Genomic DNA, 5731 nt, shown 5'->3' with positions numbered 1-5731 from the left:
GAGAAGTCTCTATGCAATTGACCCCCAGCTCCACCCCTCGGCCTGGGAGGCCCCGCACCCCCGCACCCCCGCCGGCCCTGCTCCGCACCCCCGAGGGGAGGGACCCACGTTGCACACACTGTAAGAAATGCACTTTCCGAGGAAGGGGCTGGGGCGCGTGGAGAGACCCAGAGCTCCCCTGGGGAGGGGACAGCTGTCTGGAGCCTCCATGCACCCGAGCCCTGGGAGGGGAGGCCACCCCACCACGTAGCCCACGGAGGTGGAGGTGAGAGCGAGTGGTTTAAGTGCCTGATTCCCACCGCCCGCCCCCCTTTGTCCAGCTGGGATGCGAAACAGCCGGGGGATGGGGGGCCCTTCCATCCCCTCCCACAGCCCGGCCGCCTCCAGTCGCTGACCCTCATTGCTGTGCCCCCCTCAGAGCTAGAGAGATGGGACTCCCCCGTCCCCCGTGGTCGGCCCACGGGGCAGAGCTGGGCGCCGCGAGCCCTGCCGCGCTCGGGCACCAGGGTGGGTTGTAGGGAGCCAGCGGGCCCCCCCTCGCCTCCTCTGCCAGTGCCTTACATCCTGGAGCGACACCCCCTCCCTGGGGCCCCCCAGCCCAAAGGGGGACCACGGTTTGCACTTTCATCTTCCCCCTGCCGACGGGGGGCTCTGCCAGGGAGGCGCATTGCCGCTGGGCCCCCAAGAAGAAAGCAGGCCAGGCACCCAGTCCATGTGAGCCCAGAGGGGATTGGGGGGTTCTGGCCAGGGGAGGGAAGGGTCGGCGCCCGGGGGGCCCCCTGTAGCCACGTAGGGGATCCCCCCATCTGCTAAACGTTTTCCGTTGAGCCGCTCCAAAAACACTAAGCTGGGGACACTGGGTGCCCCCCAACCCCGGCTCCCTGGCCCCACCCCTGCCTCCAGCCCCAGGGTGGCCGTCTTGGGGGGGCCTGAGGGGGGGGGTTAGGTGTGCCTGGGTCCCCTCCCATCCCATCCCAGGCCCAGCTGGCTTCCTCCACGCCTGACCCTGGGGAAAACCTTCCCCACCGCGGGCCCCCCCAACCCCGACCCGGGCCAAAGCCATCGCCCTGGGCAGGGCCTCTGCCTCGTGCCCCCAGCCTGGCCCTTCCCCCGTCCCCTGGTGCCCCAGGCCTGGCCAGCCTCTCCCACCTCCCCAGAAACTGGACTTCCCTCCCAAACCAGCCCAAGGGGCTTGGCAAACCCACTCGACCACAGAGAGAAAGACCCTTCCCCACCAACTCCCTCCTCCCATCACCCAGAGGCTTCGAGGAGCTGTTGGTCTGTCCGTCTGTCCCCAGGGCCCCCTGCAGTGGGTGGCTGTTGGGGACCAAAGCATGGGCCGCTCTCCAGGAGGGCAGGAGGGGGGGTGGGTCGTGCAGTCGGGGTATCCAGAAGCTTCTCAGTCGGGAACCTTAGGGTGCGGGTGGGCAGGGGAGGGGAGGGGCAGCTGGCACCCCCCCAGCCACCTAACTTTGCATGGTGCTTAGTCGGNTGGCCTTGGGCGGCATTTCCCGTCCTGCCCTCCCCCGCCCCCGCCCCCTGCACCCCCAGTTCTGTGTCTTCCAGCTGTGACTGTGGAGAGGATCTGGTATGAAACAAACGGAAAACAAAAGCCAAACCCAATATATGCAATATCTGTCTGTCTGTCTGTACCTGTAGACCTAGTTCAGCCTCTGCAGGCCCGACCCGGGGACCCCGGGGCCGCTGGGGACAGGGGACAGGCGGGGAGAGGGATGCCAGCCCGGGCCTCAGGCTGGGGGCTGCTGACACTGTCTTTTCCTTGATTTTACTCACTCTTACTTTGCTTCCTTTCCTTTCCCTTCCTTCCTTCCTTCCTTCTTTTTTTCCTGTTCTTTTTCTTCCTTTCTTGTCATTTTCAGTTTCCTTTGGTTTTTACTCGACCACAGCTGAGACCATGGCAGACTGAGGTTAGCGGGGTGTCAGAGGCCCGAGCGTCNCTGCCCCCGAGCCCCCCCCCCCCCGTCCCCGTGGGGACACAGCAGGCAGATGGCCCCCGTTGGTTGCCCTACTGCCCCCCGGAGCGGTGGGGGGGCCTCGCAGGCCGGCTCTGGCTTCCGTCCACCATCGGAACTCCTGCCACATCCTTTTTCAGAAAGACCTCGGAGGTCCCTGGGGCAGCTCGCGGTCTCAGTGGCCGCGACACTGCCCCCAAGAACTGTCCTTCGGTCTGAGGGCCCAAGGCCACATGTGTCCATTTTCATGCGGCTGATTTCTGGTTTTTATTCCCCTTCCCCCAGAATCGGGGAGCAGCCACTGGAGAGAGAGTCCCTCCTGGGACCCCAGCCCGAGGGCTTCTCGGGGACCCTGTGGTCCCTCCCGTGGTCCCTCACAGCCTGCCCCTGCGCCCGTTGGTGCCCGTCTCGCAGAAAGGCCACAGGCAGAATAAGGCGGAAGCACCGGGGACCAGGTCCCCTGACCCCCCTCTGCAGGCCTCTTTATGCTCCAGGGACAGGGTTGTATGGAACTCACGTCTTCTCAGACCCCATCCCCCTCCCAAGCCCGCTGTCCCCCACCCCGTTGTCTGTGCCCACCCCCAGGAAGCCCCCCCTGGCCTGACCCCAGGTCCCAGCCGTGCTGTGGAACAGACGGGGAGGCCTCCCAAATCTATACGAATGGCCCTGGCCTCTCTCGGGTGCGGGCTTGGATTACCAAGGGTGGAGACAGAGGTGTGGGGGGCGAGCAGCCCCGGGCCCATCCGGCCAAGGAGGAAAGGGGTCGGGGGCCCCAGGCCCCTGCCAAGCTCCGAGCCAAGACCCCACCCCTGAGCTAGACAATCAGACACAAGAGGAAACCCAGAAGGAGACGTGGGGGCGGCTGCACCCCCCCCCCCAAGCAGCAGACAATTCCAGCCTCAGCCCCACACATCCTGGTCTCTGTTCTGGAACCTTCTGTCTGTCCCCAGGTATAGCAGCCAGGTAGGCAGGAGCGGGGGGAGGAGGGGCAGGAGCGGTGAGCCCGGCCCCTGCAGGGTAGAGCAGGCAGACCCTCCCCCAGCCTGGCTTCCCCAGCCTGGCTTCCCCCGCCGCACTCTGACCTCCAGCGTAGGCCTGTACTAGACACATGTATATGTATCTCTATATAATTTTGGATTTTTTTCTCAATACAGATTATACAGTGGCTACCTTTTATTTTTATTTTGGCCTGGATGCCCTCTCTGAGAACCTGGTTTTCACTTTCTTTTTGGAAGGTGTTGGGAGGGGGACCCAGAGACCCATCTCGAATCGGCTTCCTCTGCATCTTCCTGTATCTCCCCGTTTCTGCCCCTTGGGTCGCCTCCCGACAGTGCCCCCTCCAAACTGACACAGCCTCTCCTGTCCACCCATCCATCCACCACTAAGCATTTCAGAGTGTGTGGGGACCCCTGAGCCGGCCCCGCCCCCACCCCCAGGCGAGGCAGGGACCCGGAGCTGCACCAGTAGGACTTGTTGCCAGTGATACCAAAACAGACTTTTCCCAAGCAGTGCCTCACACGTCTGCTGGTGTGGCTTTGGGGTTCTCCTCCCCCGTTCCCCAGGGCCCCCCCAGGCCTCAGGAAAAGAGGAGGCGGGATCCAGCAGGACTCAGGGCTCTGGGAGAGGAAGGAAGTCACTACCCCCCAAGCTACTGCCCTCTCCACAGCCCTCCATCCACACGTCCCGGCTACATGGGGACCCACTGGAAAGGGACAGGGCAGTCCCAGCCCCCTCCAGCAGGGGGCGCCCAGTCCACTCCCCAAATGCATCCACACCCCATCCTCCCATCTTGGGTGCCAGCCAGGCCTCCAAAACCAAAGTCCCTTCAAACCCGGGGGTCCTGGCCTCTGCCCCCAGCCTTCTGCCCTCCCAGCCCCAGGACTCCACGTGGGGGCCAGACCCGGGAGTTTGAGGGTCAGAGCACAGCACAGGGGAGACAGGGAGGAAGGAGAGACCCACTTGACTCTGAATTTCCTTTCTTTCTTGCCTTTTCTTTCCTTCCTTTCTCTCTTTTACAAACTTTTTAGTGGTGTTGCTGTTCATTTTCTTTTCCTCCAGGATATTTTTTGAGGTTCCCCCCCATTTTGTATTTTACCAATATTACCAGGATAGTTTACTCTGTTTCTTGCTTCCTGCTTGACACACACCAGACACCCCTCTCTCTCTTTCTCTCTCTCTCTCTCTCACACACACACACAAACACACACACCCCATGTTCATGACCACCTGTCCCGTCCCCAGGCGGGAAGGGGTGGGGAAAGGGACTCCTCCCTTGCCCGGCTCACCCGCCTGCCCCCTCCTCACATCATACTCTGATCATAACCTTGTATATTACTCAGTCATTTCAGGTTTTGCAGATGCGCCTACCTAAGTACCATTTACAGAAAGTGACTCTGGCTGTTATTATTTTGTTTGTTTCCCTATGCAAAAAGAGAAAAAAAAAAGAAAAAAATGAAAAAAGGGGGGTTCCGTAAAAGATTCAATAAAAAGCAAAAAAAAAAAAAAAGAAAAGAAAAAGAAAAAAATGTATAAAAATTAAACAAGCTTAAGCTTCGACTCTTTCTGACTGTCTCGCGTCCTCCTTTCTGTGTGGGGCGTGGCCAGATGCAGGGCGGAGCTGGAGGGGCTGGTGGCCTCGGAGGCAGGGACCCCAGCATTTCGGACAATCGGGTAGGTGTCCTGAGATCTTTAGATCGAGGGTCCCCAGGGACATCCCACAGTGTCTGGAGACATTTGTTGACTTGGGGTAGGGGGGACATGGGTTAGGCTCGGCCCCCTGCAGGGCCCGGGGCGCCCCCTACAGAGTAATCTGGGCCCTGGTGGCTCCTACCGTCTCCCGCTCCTAGGAGGGGCCCCGTGACGCCCCAGGCCTTTGCCCCTGTTCTGCAGCTCAACGCAGCCTCCCTTCTCTNCTGGCACACAGGCGGCGCTCCATAAATGTGCAGAACGCATTCCCTCTCTTTTTCCACCTGTCAAAGTCCCATTCGTTCAGCAAAGATTTCCTGAGCATCTGCTGAGTACCAAGTACTGGGGACACAGCTCAGAACAAAACGCCCAAAATAACCTGCCTCCATAGCCCTTACAGCTCCAAGTTGGGGAGATCCAGGGTAAACAATAAAAATAAGTAACATACATATCGGAGGAGGTGAGTTTCAAAGAAGTAAAGCAAAGTAAGGGATGCGAGAGTGGGTCTCACACAAGACCTGATTAGGAGGGAGACAGCCTTCCGAGAATCTGACAGATGAGGGTTTCAGGCAGAGAGTACAGGCTGTGCAAAGGGCCTGGGGTAGGACCCTGCCTGGCGTGTTAGGGAAACAGCCAGGAAGCTAGCGTGGCTGCATCGGAGTGGGGGACCGAGGGACCGGGCAGGGAGGGGCGGGGACAGGGCGGGGCTCGCTCGCGGGGTCGTCTGGGCCATCCATCAGGACTTGGACTTTTCCCCAGGAAGGTGGGAGCCCTGGCGGGCTGTGGGCAGAGGAGGNCCCTGGTCTCACTGTCCAGTTCTTCCCCAACCCCAGCAGCGGTGGGGGCTCCTGAAAGGCTGGGGGCAGGAGGGGCGAGGCTGCGGGCACAGGAGCGTTGCAGGTGTGAGGGGCGGTCACTTCCCTTTGGGGGGCTGGGAGCCGAGTCACTGCCCCTCATCCTGTCCCCCCATTCCAAGTCCCCCGGAGACCTCCAGGACACCCCAAGACGGGCAGCCAAAGCTCTCTGCTGCACAGGCTCCTTCCGTAGTCCTACCCCCCCCCCGCCCCCGCAGG

This window comes from Crocuta crocuta, unplaced genomic scaffold, assembly GCF_008692635.1.
Source record: "Crocuta crocuta isolate KB4526 unplaced genomic scaffold, BGI_CrCroc_1.0 scaffold110, whole genome shotgun sequence".
NCBI lineage: Eukaryota > Metazoa > Chordata > Mammalia > Carnivora > Hyaenidae > Crocuta > Crocuta crocuta.
The sequence above is the reverse complement of the archived record's forward strand: the minus strand, read 5'-3'. Positions refer to the sequence as shown.